The following is a 19,249-nucleotide window of genomic DNA, read 5'->3' as shown; positions in this document are numbered from 1 at the left end:
GACAGTAGCCTTACCTTCGACCACCATGTCGCCACAGTGGTGAGGAAATCCTTTTATGTTGCTCAACTTATAAGAAAAAGCATGACATCTAGGTCCAAAGAGGTCATTATTCCACTGTACTCCACATTTATCAAACCAATAATAAAGTACAATGCTCCTTTCAATATGTACCTGACCAGCCATATGCAGCAACAAGAGCTACCTTAGGGGTTCCTTACAAAAAGAATTCAAGGTGCAACAAACCTGCCTTATGAAGAGCACCTTAAAGCTCTTTCCCAATACTCAGTCTCCCATAGATTGCTGAGTGGTGATCTATACCTTGCTTACAAGACATCCACAATCCCAACATTTATGAATCTCCTACATATTCATAAGTGAACGAGTACCAGAAAGGTCTAGGGACTTGAATTTTGTCTGTGACTTAAATAGACCATGCTGGACAGACAGATATGTGTTCCAGAGACTCCTCCAATAGAACAAGCTACCCATCCATGTGAAGCTGAGTTCATCTATTACCCAGTTTAAGTGCAACCTAGACCAGTGAATGGGAAAAAAGAAATTTACACCAGGCCTAGAACCCATCTCCCTTATCAGCAGAAGTAGCTTATAAATATCTGGCCCTCAATGTCCTATTTGGGTACAGGGCATTGTTATTCTTTTGGGAAAACTTGGCTAGGATTAGAAAGGTCCCCTAGGTCACTAGCCTAGTAACAATCTATGAATCTATATGCAGATGATGTGTTTGTTACCCTAACACAGTTTGACCAGTTCATTAGTATACTGAGGAGGATATCAAACTATTTTGGAAAGAAATTTGGGCACATGATAAATCAGTAGAAAACAAAACTCTCACTACTGAAGAGAACAGACCATCCTGAATTAGATGCAGATACAGAAAGCATGCTAGGAGAAGAGATATAATGTCTAGTGGTAAAGCCATGAAGTACAGTGGTAGACTCTTAAGAGATGCACTTATGATGACATTTATGGAAAGCTTAGGGGCAAGTGCAGACAAGGAAGACAGCGAGATTAGAAATAGATCAGACAATCCATGTGATGCAAGCATGTATTATGCCACAACTGATTTACTTAGGACAGGCTTTCTGGGATTTACCAGATAATATGCTACTAAAAAGGTTAAACAAATGAGTAAAGAATTTTTAATGGATTGGGAAAAACTCAGAGCAGCAAGGAAAATATTAACAAAAGTAACAGGCATGGGAGGCCTGGTTGCCTGAGATTTAAATAAAACTCTGCAGGCATGACTTTTGGCTGACTTGCTAAGATAGGGTATTGCATAGCAGATTGGAAGCAAATGATCATCCAGGAGGACACAGTGCTAGGAAAGGGTAAAGATATAACAGAATCACTGTTAGAAATATGTAAAAAAAATAGAATTAGACTGGAAAGGAAGTAAGGATGGACAGAAGTGGAGAATAAGCAGATTACCAAATGGGACACTGAAGGAAGATAAAGAGAATAAGATGATGGCATGGAGATGGGAGACTGAAAGCATGGGAAAATATAGCAGAGCAAGCCAGAAACATAAACATTTATAATATTACCATGGTCTGCAAAAACTGTGGAAGAGAATTAAGGAAAGCTCAAGGCAGACATCACAAATACAAAACATGATAAGAAAAATTGAAGGTAGAAGGCTGGAAGAGAAGAAAATAGAAGGAAATGTGAAGGTGTGAAAAGGCTGGATTAATAGTGTGATCAGAAGGGAGGACATCAATTAAGAAGACTATAGGAAGATGAAATCAAGGAACAGATCACCGAAGAAGAATGTGTGTGATGTGTTTTTATGTTGGTACAGACGTTATATGTTAAACCACAATACAGATGAAAGAAAGTGACAACACGCCAAGCAGCAGCTACAAGCAGTTTAATCAAAAAACATGTTTGACAAAACATAAATTCAGTCACTTACAAAAGTCATCAGCTTAAGTATCTTGCAAAGTATAAGATGGACCATCATTCAACTACATAAATTTACAGCTGCTCAATATGACAGTCTCTGTATCAAGTAATCAGTCAATTAATCAAATTAAATCAAATCAGGTTCATGTTGGTAACTTGAGGCCTGATGCATAAATTAATCAGTTAATTAATTCAGCCACTGGTTACTGAAAACTTGAGTCCTGATGGCAAGTAGAAATTTCATAAAGTAAATCAGGAGGGTCAGTTAACTAAGCATGTGTCATGTTTTTTATAGAGAAGTCATACATGCTGACATATAAAGATAGTTTGAGTCAATATCTTTTGGGAACCTACAGCTGTGGAACTGATGCTTTTTGAAAACTTTATAACATTGATCAAAAATATCATGTAGTTACCTGAGTTGTCTGAAACATTTACAAAGAACATTATGTTATTTTTTTTTTCATTTTTACATACTATTTTACCAAATCTGACTGTGTTAGAAACATGTTCCTGTGAAGCATGCATGCTTCACTGTTTTAAGTGCATCACATTGGGTTGAAAAGGTCACAGGATGCATCTTTCTAAGAAAAAAAAAACTGTAAGGCTGTTTCCTACCTTTCCTGTAACTAGTGTTCCAGATACAGATTTGCTGTATCCAGGACTGTATGTAAGCTTCTGAACCCCCCAAGCCTTTCTATGTTGGAGGGAAGCCTTCTAGCTAGTCAGTGGGAGTGGTAAGCACTAGGTAACCTGTCTACCACATAAGGAGTGGTTCTGGCCCAGAAATTGTAGTTATTGGCCATTTGGGCAATCTCTTCCATTTCTCTCAACTTTCTGATTTGAAAGCTTGCATTTGCACTTGTTTCTGTCCTGTAACTTGTCTAGTGCAGATACAGATTCTTAGTTTTAGCACTTACATTTGCTTATTCGTGCTCAGCAGTTGCTCAGAACTTCTAAGCACTAAATAAGTTACTAATTACTATAGCACTCAGCCTTCCTCATTACCTAGAGGAAAACCATTTTTGTACTTACTTTCCTCACTTGCTTAGTGAAAAACAGCTCTTGTACTCACTTTCCTCACTTATCTAGAGGAAAATAGTTTTTTTTATTCCGGTATGTCCAAGAGTCAGCTCCCAGTGTTCTCTCCTGTCTATCTGATAAATCTGGGCATCTTGAGGCAATGTAGAAATTGCTTCATGTACACAGACAACTCTCTTCTCCTACCACCCAACACTGCAACCTGTGAAAAGATGCACCTATCTAGCCAAACTGGAGGTAAAGTACTCTCCAACCAAGACTGAACTTGACAGTCATGAGGAGAAAGTAAATATTTGCACCATACCACACTCATCACATAGTCTCACTAAATCTACACCACCAAAATCCACACATACTAACACAAAAACATTCACAAAGGCTCTCAATAATAATCTGTCTAAGCAACAGAGACCTTCAAAGCAGAAACGCAAGCAACCTCCACCCCCCAACACAACCCAAGTGACACACAGCCCACAGACTCAGTGTGCCACTCAACCACAGGCAATAAGGCAAAATAACGTAGCCAACACACTAGTCATAGGTGACTCTATAGTCAGGCAGACTGATGTCCCATTCACCAGGCTAAACAAGGAGAAGGTTACTGTCAGCTGCCTGTCGGGTGCCAGGATCCGCCACATAACCCATGCACTCAGGTCACTCCACAACAAGTACAAATATGACTCCGTCATTGTCCATGTTGGTGTGAATGACTTGAGATGTACCCCCCTGGACTACATGAAAAGAGACATGGAAGAGCTCTCTGATCTTGTAGCCCAGGCAAGTATGACCCTAGCCCTGAGTAGCATTCTGCCATCGCCCAGAATGATACCGCAGTAAAAGGACAAAATGATTGACTTCAACAATTGGCTAAGCTTCTGGTGTCATTCTAAGGGGATCCAGTATCAGAATGCCTGGGATGACATGGTCGACAGACCACGATACTTTGCCACAGATGGCCTGCACCTGTCACCCCTGGGATTCTGGATACTTGCTAAGGCTCTTGCTGCCCCTATAGTGCCTTTTATAGGCAAGGTTTAAATGACAAATTCACCACCGTAGCAGGAACAGGCAAGCAAAAACTGAGGGTAATGCTACTCAATGCTAGAAGTCTAAATCTCAAAATGCACTCACTCGAGGCACTCCTTAAAATGGAGAACATCAATATCTGTGCAGTGACTGAGACTTGGTTCAAGGCTCCAGAGAGCACCCCTGCACTATAGGCTATAACCCATACCGCATTTTGCGGCCATGTAACCTGGACCGAAACACCAAAGGCAGAGGTGTGTCCATATTCATTAAGGATATCCACACCTCCAGGCTAGTTGCTCAGCATAATGCATCATGTTTTTACAAGAAAATAAATATGACTAAGGTTAAAAGGGGGTATAGAATGATAGAAGTCTGTATTGAGGAGTGGTTTTTAACAGAGAGAATAGAAGAAAATATTAAAAAAAGTTTGAGTAATAGTAACCCCAAGTTAAGTAGGATCTTTGGAATTCCATAGATCCATAAGAATTTAAATAATCCCCCTCTTAGACCTATAGTGTCGAGTGCAAATAGCAAAACTATCAGTTTATGTAGACAAACATTTACAACAAGTAATACCTAAGAATGTTACTCATATTAAAGATAGCTTTGACTTTCTAGCCAAAATTAGAGATTTGGAAGTAGAGCCTACAGATATTATGGTAACATTAGATATAAAGACATTGTACATTATGATTCCTAATTTGGAGGGTACGGAAATAGTGAGGCTTGAATTGTTAAAATCAGGAGTTTTTCTTCCAATACCATTAGTCTTCTTATGGAAATGATAGATATTGTGCTGAGCTGCAATTATATGATTTTTAAAGATGAAATATATTTACAAACTAATGGAGTAGCTATGGGGGCAGCATTGGCCCCAGTTATGCCAATGTGTTTATGCAAGGATGGGAGCAAATGCACATTTTGGACAGTGGTTTTAGAGATAAAATTATTAAGATGTTCAGATTTATTGATGATATTTTTCTGTTATGGAGAGGAACAGAAAAAGATTTGAGTAATTTCGTTAGTTATATTAATAATGTGTGCACCTATCTTAAGTTTGCTCATCAGAAAAGTTATAAACTAGTTACTTTTTTTGGACCTAGTGCTGTTTAAGGAAGCAAATAGATTATTGACTAAAATATATAAAAAAGAAGTACAAAATAATATGTACTTGCATTATAAGTATGCATCCAGAACATACTAAACTGAATATAGTTAAAAGTCAGTTAAAGAGAATAAGTGATTTAACTGTGAAATAAACTGATTTTGAAGAAGAAGCAAGTCAGTTGCGTAACAAGATATTAAAAAGAGGCTGTCCGAAGTCTCATATAGATAAATTATGTGAGGATGAGAAGAGAGCTAGAATAAGTCAAAGCAAAAAGAAAAGTCTCAATAGTAAATATGATAGCAATGTTTCTATGGCTATACATAATAGTGTAGATTCAAAAGCTATTAAGAGTGTTATAATTCGTAATTGGAGTATTTTTAGAACAAATGAAGAGTTGGTGGGCAAAATTGGAAATGGGCTGAGATTCATTCAGAAAAGGGGTAAGAGTTTTAAAAATTATTTCCAGTCTAAACTCAATATTAGTAAACTGACTAATTCCAAATGTGAGATGGTCAAGTGTTTGAATTGCAATATGTGTAACTATTTGTATGTTGATAGCAATCAGTATGTAGTGGGAAGGAATATTGTCAAAATTCCTGGTTTATTCAACTGCAAAGTTAAGAATGTAGTTTATTTAATCATATGTTTGGAATGTGATGCATTCTATGTAGGTAGAACTACAAGAGAATTATATCATTGTATATATGAACACAAATATGCTATTCAAGTTGAGGATGATAAAAATGCTATGAGTAAGCATTACAAAACTAAAAATTGTAAAGTTAATTTTAAATGTTTAGTATTAGAAAAATTAAATGACACAGTGTTCTGTATGAACATAGAAGAAGGGTTAGGCTGGTTAGAGTATTCTTGGAAAGTTAAATTAAATGCCTGTTTCCCCCCTGGTCTTAATAATAGGGAAGAATTTGTAATGTATTTAAAAAGAAGAGGTTTCAAACATTAGTATATATAGTATTCAAACTACAAAGCTTTATTTATAGAATATGTTTGCTTTATTTGTTTTAATTAGCATTTTTTAATAATTAATTAATGTATTATGTGATGAATGTGATCATGTGACTAGCTACTGATAGTATATAAGTTTGTTATTTATAAGAAAGTACTGTCTGAAGAAGTCTCGTTGTAAAGGTGTTGAGACAAAAACACTTACCATTGGAGAAATAAAGGATTATTCATTGCTTCTGTTGCTTTGCTTTGTTTTCGTACAAATATGACTCCGGCATTGTCCATGTTGGTGTGAATGACCTGAGACGTACCTCCCTGGACTACATGAAAAGAGACATGGAAGAGCTCTCCGATCTTGTAACCCAGGCAGGTATGACCCTAGCCCTGAGTAGCATTCTGCCATCACCCAGAATGATACCGCAGAACAAGGACACAATGATTGACTTCAACAATTGGCTAAGCTTCTGGTGTCATTCTAAGGGGTTCCAGTATCGGTCTGCCTGGGATGACACGGTTGACAGACCATGATGCTTTGCCACAGATGGCCTGCACCTGTTGCCCCTGGGATTCTGGATACTTGCTAAAGCTCTTGCTGTCCCAATAGTGCCTTTTTTAGGCAAGGTTCAAATGACAAATTCACCACTGTAGCAGGAACAGGCAAGCAAAAACTGAGGGTAATGCTACTCAATGCTAGAAGTCTAAATCTTAAAATGCACTCACTCGAAGCATTCCTTAAAATGGAGAACATCGATATCTGTGCAGTGACTGAGACCTGGTTCAAGGTTCCAGAGAGCACCCCTGCACTACAGGCTATAACTCATACCGCACTTTTCGGCCATGTAACCTGGACCAAAAACCCAAAGGCGGAGGTGTGTCCATATTCATTAAGGATATCCACACCTCCAGGCTAGTTGCTCAGCATAATGCATCCGCGGTTATCCAAGTGCAACTAACTCTGGGCAAAACTGCAATCCAAATTGTAGTTTGCTACAGATCACCCACCATGCCCCAGAATTCCAACTCCTCTTTTCATGATGTACTGGAAAATATAAGTGTTCAACCAAACACCCTAATAATGTTCGACTTCAATTACCCCACCATTAACTGGGAAAACTACTCATGCACCAACTCCTTAGCTCAACGCTTTCTGGAATTCATAAACACCAATGTCCTGGATCAACTTATCCACACCCCCTCCAGGGGCAAGTATATCCTAGACTTAGTCATTACCAACATGAGTGATTGGTCTTCCACACCTGAAGTCAACTCCTCGTTAGTCCGATCTGACCATAAGCTAATCAACATTGATATCCACACCCCCCCCCCACCATTAAGGAAACCATGGTATAAAATTTCTCCAAAGCCAACTTCATGCTTCTTAAGACAGAAGTGGTGAACTTCATGACACCCATGCAGATGGACAATACAGTTACAACTGCTGAATCCTACACAAATGCACTCTATAAGCACTTACACGAGTGCATGGATCGTGCTATCCCAAACAGAACCAAGACGCTATCCTCAAAAAAAAGGAAGCCAATTTGGTGGTCCCCAGCCATAAACAAACTGTACAACAGAAGGAAGAAACTGTTACAAAAGAGAGTAAAATCCCATGAGTGGAGGAGCTCCCTGGTCAGCCTCAGTAAGAAGCTGAGATCCTTTATAAGATCTTCCAAAGCTAGCTATGAAAACAAAATCACCACTAATTCTAAGAACAACCACAAAGCATTCTATAGCTATGTCAAGAATCTCAATGGCAACTCCCAGATCTGCTCTGAGTTACAGCACAACAGCACGGAAATTACAGAACCAACAGATATTGCCAACGTACTGGCAGGCAGATAGATTCAGTGCTAACTTTACCACCCCCTCACCCCCTAAAGGGCCCATATCTATACAGCTAGAATGCAGAGTCCCTGTAATCACAACTATGCAGGTAAAAGCTGCACTCTCTAAAGCCAAAAACACAGCATCCATGAGACCGGACAACATCCCAGGCTGCATTTTACACGAACTTCAGAATGAACTGGCTCCCCATTTAAGCACCATGTTCAATAATAGCCTAGCATCAGGCTTTGTGCCCACTGAATGGTGCACAGCAACAGTTATCCCACTCCACAAAGGGGGAGCCACCATTGATCCTGGGAACTATCGACCTGTTAGCCTGACGAGCCTGGTCTGCAAGGCCATGGAACGTATCATCATGGAACTCATTAACAAAGACATTGGTAACCTCCAAACTCTGGATCCAACCAAGTTCGGGTTTGTGAAAGGAAGTTCATGCCTCCTGAACCTGATAGACTTCTCTGAGGCAGTCACCAAAGCCGTAGATGAGGGTAAGGTGGTTCACACAGCCTATCATGACCTCACCAAGGCTTTTGACACCATCCCCCATTCTGGAATTATCGCTAAACTCGCTGAACTAGGTATAAATCTTTACATCACAAGATGGGTTGCCAACTGGCTCACTGACAGAACCCACACTGTAAAAGTTGCAGTCTCCAAAGCTGACCTCAATCAGTGACAAGTGGAGTACTACAGGGTTCTGTCCTGGGACCTCTCCTGTTTGGTATCTACTTCTCTGAAGTACAGGCTAACACAGAAGGCTTCTGGCTAATGAAGTTCACAGATGACTGCAAACTAGAAGCCATAATCAAGCCCCCAAATGATGTGGACATCGTACAGAAGGGCATCTCTGAGACAGATGCCTGTCAGAGCCATGGCCTCAAGCTCAATGCCAAAAGGTGCAGTGTCATCCCCTTTGGTGAAAACTCTGTACCCATGAACTACCACATAGGCAGCAATCTACTTAACACCAAATGTGTGATGAGACCTTGGGACCCAGGTGGACAGTAGTCTCTCCTTTGATAGTCACATTGCCACAGTAGTCAGGAAGTCCTTCTACGTGGCACACCTCATCATAAAAGGGTTCTCATCCAGGAAAAAATACATCATTGTTCCTCTCTACTCGACACTCATTAGATCCATTATAGAGTACAACACCCCTTTTGGAATGTACCTCACAAGACATCTGCAAAGCTGGAAAGGCCACAGAAGTACCTCACAAAGGGGATTAATGGCCTCAAACAAATGCCCTACACTGACCGTCTCAAAAAACTCCAACTTTACTCCATAGCATATTGCCTCCTCTGAGGTGATCTCTGCCTAACATATAAAGCTATGTCATACCCAGAGCTGTTGGACATGCTACACCTAAAGAAATCCCAATCTCTCTGAGCTACACACTCTAGGGACCTAAACCTTGTCACCACAATAAACAGAACATGCTGGAGGGATAGATTCCTGTCCCAGAGACTTCCCATACTCTGGAACAGGCTACCCGTCTATGTCAAGCAAAGTTCTTCATTAGCACTCTTCAAGAAAAATCTTGATGAGTGATGGGAAATAGGAAATACACCCCGGGGATCACTTCTGTGTCTCTGCTGGACAGTGGCACAGGAAAATAACTTTCTTAGGTGGCATAAGCCAGGGAACCTTGTTGGCTAGGCTTGCATAGGCCCTTGGGCCGATAGCCTAGTACCTACCTATGAACCTATAAACCTATAAAATATGTTTGTCTCATTATCATATATCTTATAGCTTAAATGCAAAATTAAATTCGAGTAATGCAGGATTATTAAAACATGCTCACTAATAATATTTTTATATGCTAACAAGTATAATATCAAATTAATGCAGATTTGTGTTCTAGGTCTCTGCTATTCACTTTGCTGATTCATTCCCAGCCATGAAGGAACTAAACCAATAAAATGGGACAGAATGCACAGACTCTATACAAGGTGGAGATAGTTAATGTATCTAGATATATAACCAAAGCAAGCAGGTTTATAATTTTCACATGTTAAGTGGTCACATAAATAAATACTTTTTCTATCCAACCAGGTTAGTCTGAATATTCCCAGCATCAACAGGGTTGTCTTAGAGATGTAAGAGATGGGGAGGGGGATATGGAACCACATATTTTGGGATTGTAATAGGCTTCCTGTTGAAATGTCAGCACTCAAAATGCCGAATGCCAACAGTCTTAAAAAAAAAAAAAAGAATGGAAATCCAGGAGGGAGTCAACTCTCAAACATCTCTTTTCTACTTTAAACTTAATGGGCTAAGACCACGTTCACCCCCTGATGTATGTGTTGGGGGCAAGCCTCTGACACCTCCACCTGAACTTATATATACCAAATCCGAGATCACTATTCCTCAGAGAAAAGGGAATATTCTGGGAAATGGCCATTTTGGAATTGCTATACAGTATCTAAGCTTGTCTTTTTAGCCATTGAGTCTGCTTGTTGAAGGGCTCACTCTAGTGAGTCCTGACATTTTAAATAGTTAACATTTTGTAGCACCAGATAACTTTAAAAGAGAGTTGACCCAACTGATACAGGGGTGGGAGATGAAAACACAGATGTAGAACAAGAAATTATTTCTACAGTGATATAGAGAAGGAGTAACAAAACAAATAGGAATGGTAGTGTTAGTTCTGACACTAGAGATGAAAGCTATAACTAAGAAATGGAAGAAACAGTAAAAACTTAACAGGGAGAGAAGCTGAGACAATGATGAGACAATTAAGGTAGAAGGATGAAAGGGAAGTGAAACCAAAGGATATGACAAACTTTAAATGAAGATGGCAAGGCTGGACAGAGATGAAATAAAAAGAAAAAGTGAGGATATGGAAAGCAGGAAAAAAGAGTTGATAGAGGAGAGGTAAGAAAAGGAAAATTTCACATATAACACCAGTGGCGGCTGGTGACTTCAAATCACAGGGGGGCTGCAGGAGACGCTGAATGGGTGGGGTCAAAGGGAAGGGGTGTGGTCAACCATAAAGGGGAGGAGCTATGCACAAAACCACAAAAAACTAACTTTAATTAAATATGCTGCCCTTGGTGGCAAACCATCATTATGAAAGTCCAATCAAGACAAAAATAAGTGTAGAAGAATAAAAATATTTCAATGCATTGGCTGCATGACAGCTTACTTAATATCTAGATGGAAACAAAAGGTTGTGAGGCATGAAAAATAAATTACTTTTTAAATACATTACTGGAATGCCAGTCAAAATCAAGTATAAGAAAAACCAGAAGCACTCAACTCAAACCACTTCTCCTTGCACTGTAGTTCTAATTATAATATATTCAGATTTATTAAAGTACCAAGTAACATGCTGAAAGTAGAAATCTATGTGATGCCCCCACTTGTAAAAATGTTTCTTATCCAAAAAGACCTGCTGCCTGACAACTTGTTTCATGGGGAAAACATGATAAAAGTAAAAAATGAAAAGCAAACAAGAAACAAGCTCAAGATACATTGCTTAAATGATTACTGTACAGGTTATGGACCACACATGATTGGCATTCTGTTTAGTTTACGGGTAAAGTCTGTAGAGATGACTGGAAGTCTCCAACAAGTGTAATGAGCTTTTTAAAATAATGGAATCCTGTCCTTTAATACCCAAGGCTTATACATTATCTAGTCAAGTATTCTCTGCATGGCAACAACAGAAAGGCTTTCAATGTTGGCAATTCTTTAACAGTATGCTTATTAAAGCTTACTTGCATCTTACGATGTCAGACAAGCTTACCTTATGGTCATTAAAGCATTGCTACTTAAACACAGAGCAACAGGCACTTTGAGTAATAAGCATAAATCTGAGTAATAAGCATAAATCAACAGTACAAAAATATGACAGAAACCAGACCATTCTGCAAAATCAAGGACAGATGAAAAGCCACTGTAGTACTTATGCAGTGTGTCCTCCCCATCCAAGGTAGATACAACTACTCCTTGCCTTGCTTGGACGCATCCAGAGTCACTACATGCGGGAGTGGGGTGCAACAAGCATGTCACAATTTGAAATCTCTCTGGCTGACTGTTATGGCCCTGATACATTTGTCTTACCTCTCAACCTCAAGAGCAAGAAATCTGGACAAAGCCATACACAGAAGTGGGACAAAGGCCCAACAATAAGGACAATTTTTAAATATTGCTCTAATAAACTTAGAAAGATAACAGAATAGGTCTTGCATTAGTATGAATTTTCTGAAGGGTATAAAATCTGAAACTCAAATGTCTGTCATTTTTTAACTTCAGTCTTTAGTGATTTGTCACTAATTTGCCAAAAAATACAATTTTATGAAAAATGGACCAAAAATGTGATGCAAAAATATAAAATAGACACACAATACAGCTGCTACCTGTCAAAGAAGGGACACTTTAATATTAGTACTGCTACCTTGAGCAGCTGACAAAATAAAAGAATCTACATGCATTTCAAGTAATCTATAACTGATTATTACAGTTATTTCTTAATTGTAAACCCTCCATGTTTTCTTCCAAAATTGCTATTTTGCGGAGGGATTATTAGGGGGAAGAGCAACATTTTAAGCCAAAAATTGGGGACAGTTGAGAGGTTGGCTATGCCTAATTCTATAAAGCAATTTATTTGCATGTATCTCTCAACCTGTTAATGCAGTAAATCTGAACAAGGCCAAATATATTGGGGGCACATATAAACAGTACTAAAATTGCTCTTGTATAAATTGAGACAGTTGATAGAACAGCTCTTACTTTAACATGCATTTTTCTGAAGGTTATGAAGTCTGAAACTTATTATTTAGTGACTTCTGGCAAATCATTTAGGAATTAAAACTACAAATTTTATGAACAACAAACCAAAAATAAGCAAAAATCTATTCATTCTTTGAAAATCTGGACAGTTGGGAGGTATAGTTCAGCTGGGCCTGTCTGAGTTTGCTGCCCTTCCCCCCTGACAAAATAATGGTTGAATGGAGCCTCTGCAGCCATTCCAATGAACCATTACTTGGCTATTTCACTTCATTTACCATAAACACTAATGTGCATACTGCTTTACTTCTATGATGAGTTGGACTTCATTTGAAAGTTTTATTTTGTATTTTACAGCACAAACACTAAGTCATCTGTTAAACAAAGCAATGCAGTCTCACAATGAAAACTTAGCATTAAAACTTCTCTGCCCTTGAAACTCACATTCATTGAAACAGCATTGAAACCCACATTCAAAGTAAATACATTTTGCCAGTGGCAGATAAAGATTAATTTTGGGCTATTTTCGAATCATAGGCCCCTTGCATATGAAACATACATGTGCTCTTTGATACACCTTCCTCATTGTACTAAAATTATATTCCTTGTACAATACAGTACACTTGTTAGAGGGTGTTTTAAATTTGTTTTGAACATTTTTCCAGTAAGCAACGAAACAAACCATATGCACCCATAATGGCAAAACTGCCCAGTTGAGAACATTTATCATAAAAAAATCTACTCGGACTTCCACAGTCCACCATTATTAGTAAATATACACAATTCTACAGTCCACCATTATTAGTAAATATGCACAATTCCACAGTCCACCATTATTAGTAAATATGCACAATTCTACAGTCCACCATTATCAGTAAATATGCACAATTCTACAGTGCACCTTTATCAGTAAATATGCACAATTCTACAGTCCATTATCAGTAAATATGCACAATCTCTGAAGTAAGTCATCTAAATAATTCCACATTAAAGAAATCTGTAACTAATGAAGCAGTTGCTGCTAGCAATCACCTTTATATTTCATGGTTTCATCGAAAAATAAAGTGTCTGTTGCCCCTCAGGAATAAATTGCCTATATATAACATTAAAAAAATGATAAGCTAGTAATAATATTGCAAGAGGAAATGGATGGCAAACTGATAACGAACTCATAGTTAGTATCTTCACCAAGGAGAACATTCTCAGTACGGCAGCATCCACCCCTTGTGGGAGTAGAACCCACAGCCTTCTGTATCAGAAAGCAAGTACACAACCTGTTGTGCTATAGTATTAACTAGGCAAAGCACTAAACTTCTATTCCCCTGCAGCTCTCAGCTCCTTGTAAAATCTACTCAATACTCAACTGCATCTCAACTTCGCAGCTCAAGAAAACTGGAAAAAGCCAAAATGTATTGCGGGGGGGGGGGCAAAAGCCCAAAAACCAGGGACACATTAAACATTGCTTGTATAATCTTGGAAAGTTGCTAGAATAAAATGTTGTGTTGCCACCATATATTTTACTGCCAAGGTCCCCGAGCAAAAAACAGTCAGAGTAACATACCACTACGCCATATCAGCTGCTTTGTAAAAGAGAGGAAGACTGAAAATTAAATGGCTTTCATTTAGTGAATTCAGTTCTCACCATAGCTGTCAACCTCTTAGTACAAAACACCTGGACAAACCCAGTAATGAGGGAATACAGCCCTCAAACATATTCAGTGAATTCAGTTCTTGCCATAGCTGTCAACCTTAGCACAAAAACCTGGACGAAGCCAATAATGGGGGAATACAGTCCCAAAAATAGGGACAAATTTAAAATATTCATCTTATAAACTTAGAAAATTGCTAGAAAAAAAGGTTGTGCTACTATGTATTCTGAAGAACATGAAGTTTGAAATTCAAATGCCGGTCAATTTTACTGCGGACAGAACAAAAACAATTTTCAGCAGAGACGCAGGGATTAATACTGCAGACACGTCTTTGTAAAATGGCAGGGCACCAGAGCAAATCCACACAAACACAGAGAGGAGATGCAGACTCCACACAGAAGCCACCCCAACCAAGAATCAAACCAGAAAACCTATAGCTGGGAGGCAGCAATACTGCCACTGCACCATCAAATCTGCAAGGAGTTAAACATTCAGAAACCTGAAGTCTAAAATTCAAATGCCTGTCAACTTTACTGCGGACAGAACAAAAACAATTTTCAGCAGAGACGCAGGGATTAATACTGCAGACATATCTTTGTAAAATGGCAGGGCACCAGAGCAAATACACACAAACACAGGGAGGAGATGCAGACTCCAAACAGAAGCCACCCCAAACAAGAATCAAACCAGAAAACCTATAGCTGTGAGGCAACAATACTGCCACTGCACCATCAAATCTGCAAGGAGTTAAACATTCAGAAACCTGAAGTCTGAAATTCAAATGCCTGTCAATTTTACTGCGGACAGAACAAAAACAATTTTCAGCAGAGACGCAGGGATTAATACTGCAGACACGTCTTTGTAAAATGGCAGGGCACCAGAGCAAATCCACACAAACACAGGGAGGAGATGCAGACTCCACACAGAAGCCACCCCAACCAAGAATCAAACCAGAAAACCTATAGCTATGAGGCAACAATACTACCACTGCACCATCAAATCTGCAAGGAATTAAGCATTCAGAAACCTGAAGTCTGAAATTCAAATGCCTGTCAATTTTATTTAACATTTATTAATCAGGACAGTCTGACTTCGAACAAAAAAACAATTTTCAGCAGAGGCCCAGGAAGGAATAATGCAGACATGTCTTTGTAACATGGGAGGACACAAAAGCAAACCCACACAAACACAGGGAGAAGATACGGACCCCACAAAGAAGGAACCCCAGCCAAGAATCAAACCTGAGAACCTGCAGCTGGGAGGCAACAATGCTACTACTACACCATCAAATATCAAGCATTGCAACATTTACAAACCACAGATATTATGAGGAACAGATCAGATCAAATATGAGGCAAAAATCTGCAATTTTTTTACAAATGGTGGTGGGTAGGGAACTCAAGTCTTTAACACCTGCATACAGGGTACAGGGTTCAAGCCTGAGGTATTCCCTACCACACCACCATGAGCACCTGGGGCATTTACACACACACACACACTAAAATCTCTCCATTTCAAAGCACTAACATCTCTCCAGTTCATAGCACTAATTTCACACACACACTTCTCTCCAGTCAAAATCACACACACACCTCTCTCCAGTCAAAAGCACTAAAATCACACATACACCTCTCTCCAGTCAAAAGCATTAAAACCTCTCCAGTTCAAAGCACTAAACTATCCAGCTAACACACACAGTATAAAGTAAAATGCACCATACACTTACCAGTCTGTTCTCCATACCATATCCTGCCTGCGCAATACTCACAAAGACCCGTGAGATCCCAAGTAAAGCTCCTTCCCGATGAGATCCCGAGTAAAAGCTCCCTCCCGACTGCTGCTGTTGCAGTCCGGACCCGACATATAATCCCAGCGAGTCTGTGCACTTTAAAAGTGCACAGATGTCTCCCTCTATGGGGACCGACAGTAGTCGGGACTACTGCACATGCGCGAAGTCCGCAAAATTTTAAAAATAATTTTTTGTTTTGTTTTTCTTTTCTAAGTTTTTGAGGGGGCTGCAGTCTGGCAGCCCGATGCCACAAGCCACCCCTGTATAACACAGAAAAGACAGGGGGCAGGATTCATGAAGCCTCCGTGTAAGAGTTATAACTCATACACAGAGGCTGCAGTTAAACGGAGTGATGTCAGCATGCTCTGCATATTCATGAGAGCATGCTGAATCACACCTAAGGCTAACACGGTCCATGTAAGACAGTAGGGGGCGTGTCCATAGGCCGAGCCCTGTAAGCGGACACGCCCCCAGAAGAGTAAAAGTGCCCAAAGTAAACACCCACGCCAGAGTCCATGGAAATGTGAATAAACACAACACAACACGTCCCCACAGACTACGAACATAAAATGTACAAATGAACATCACATAATTTTTTTTTAAATTGTGAAGATATTTAACCATGAGTGCGCTCGTTTGCACGGGCGTGCCCGTAGCGCAGCTACAGTTAAGCAGTCAGTGGGAAAGCATATAAGAAGTAAATATGCAAAGTAAGCCAAGAAGCAATAACGTAGCGGTAGAGATGTTGGCTGAAGAGCAGGCATTCATGGTTCGAGCCCCCACAACACCAATTTTTATTTTTAACCAAATAAGCACGAAACAAGTCCCTGACAAATATGTACACATAAAATCACATTTTATGTAAAATGTAATGAAATAGGCCATTTATATTGAAGAAATGTGAGGTAACAAATCAATAAAAAATGCCAGATGTGCCCATAGCTGAGCTACAGTTTAACAGGGTGAGTGCATGTGCCCGTAGGTGAGCAGTGGTTTAACTGGTGCAAAATGAGTGCCCGTAGCTGAGCAGTGGTTTAACATGCTGAATCTATGTGCCCCTAGCTGAGCTGAGCATAATATGCATGCTGATAGCCAAATGAGGCTTAAACCAGCGTACCCCGTTTGTGCGGAGCTGCGCACTGCACAAACAAGCTAACCAACGGGCAACATTGAGCAAGCCGTATCAAAACTGCCTTTACACAGACACACCCCTCAGCTTGTCTAGACAGTCATAAAAAATAAAAAGTAGTGGCCAGGTTCGAACCCAGGATACTATATGCCATAGTCAAGGTACCGAACCACTAAGCAATGACAGCAGTACCTATAAATGCAATAATAGCTAATATATAGGAATGAATACAAACTGGAGCATGACAATGCAGGTTTACTGAAGTTGATACAATTCCAAAATGGCCAATCACAGATATGTGTGGGAAAAACGGACTATATAAGCCCCATAGGCGGGAATACACAGCATAAACGATTGTAGAACTGAAGTGCAGCCAGAACGACAGGAGTAGGAGAGGGTAGTTGCTTTCGAGCACAGAGGTGGGGCATTGAGGAGTCCAGGTACATGGTCTGGCTCCTAGTCCATAATCATGAGGCCCAACTCATGCAGGGCCAGGTCCTCTGGGGAGCATACAGGGCTGAGGCGTGGGACTGGTTGGCTCATGATCTCACCAGTGCCACAGGGATTCCAAGGACTGGTGAGCAGGTCCGTCACCACCATGCGGACCTGAAGAGATGCAAGCAGGACCAACTGAACCTTTGGATCCAGGAGGCCCGGCAAATGCCCAATGCCCTCTACTGAGTAAGTTACATTTAATTATGTATGTAAGAAATTAAACTAGCTGATATTACGGAGATGTGTATTCCAATATTACTTCATTTATATCACAGCTGCAGGTGTCCGTTCTGCGAACTGCAGAGCCTATGGCGATAGGCTGGTGCGGTTGCTTCACCAGGCAGGTCAGTAATCCACTACCAGTAACTGTAAAGAAATATAAAAGTATGACAGTCAGCAAAAGAGTGCAGTGTAGTCACTAAGGAATAAAATGTGCAAGTAACAGTGTGAAAGTGTTTGCAAGTATTGCTTGATTACAAAAGTGTGTTGCAGCCTGTAAGCCAAACAGAAAAATGAATATGTCTGACATAAATTCTGAAATAAAAATGCCCCACCTGTAAGAAAATAGTACACAACCTGCAGCAGGCTGAAAAGTATAGCTGCAGAAGATGATGAAATCACATGTGTGAAATATATCCCTGTTGAAATACTGAAACATGACAGAAGTGAGACTGCTGGAAAGGATTGTAATAACTACAGGTAAAACATGTCAATAAAGCCTAGAAGTAAGTACCATCCTGAATAGTAAAATGAAAACAAGTGAGAGAGTGTGAGAAAGTGTCACGAATCCAGCAATACAGTAGTAATAACCCCTGAATAAAGTATACTGCAGTCAGTACAGAATGAAATGCATGTGAGAATCCAAACCAAACAGCGAAATCTGTTCAACGTGTTGCTGCATCTGGAATGTGTATCCCAAAATCTGGATATGTTGCTCTCAGTCTGCAATATGCAGATAGTATGATTGTCCGATATACCAAACATCCACACTTGTCTATAGCTATATAAAGCAAATGTAGCAGGATGATGTAACTGAACAAAGCTAGATATGAATGTGTATGAAGAACAATAAAATGTATATTGATGTTGCAGTAACAGTCCTATCACCAAGTTGAAGTAGTTATCATATTGGAAACTGTAGTTAGAACAGTAGTGTGTATATATGTGCAGCTATTAGAAATGTACAGCATATGTATTGGTATTTGAAGGTGTTTATATTATTTTTTTCACCCCACCCTATAACCACATATAACCCATTCCACATGAAAATGGTATGTGCAATCACAATTAACACCCCTGGACGTTTGTCCTGTTGGGTCATATATATTTGCATGTCCGTTGATGCATCTGCCCTGTTCATACATCCAAACCTGATGGCCTGTTGCCATCAATCAACCCTGCATGTTGTTGGACTGTGTATTGCTGTTCAAATTATGCATGTGTTATGCTCGCTGTTCAATGGTGTGAATATCTGGGTGTTTGGTTAATGGGAATACTAATGCATGCTGTTACAACTAATTGTGAATGGTATTATATGT

The sequence above is a fragment of the Protopterus annectens genome, chromosome 7.part0, assembly GCF_019279795.1.
Source record: "Protopterus annectens isolate FY-2018-M chromosome 7.part0, PAN1.0, whole genome shotgun sequence".
Classification (NCBI taxonomy): domain Eukaryota; kingdom Metazoa; phylum Chordata; order Ceratodontiformes; family Protopteridae; genus Protopterus; species Protopterus annectens.
Note: the sequence above shows the minus strand (reverse complement) of the source record.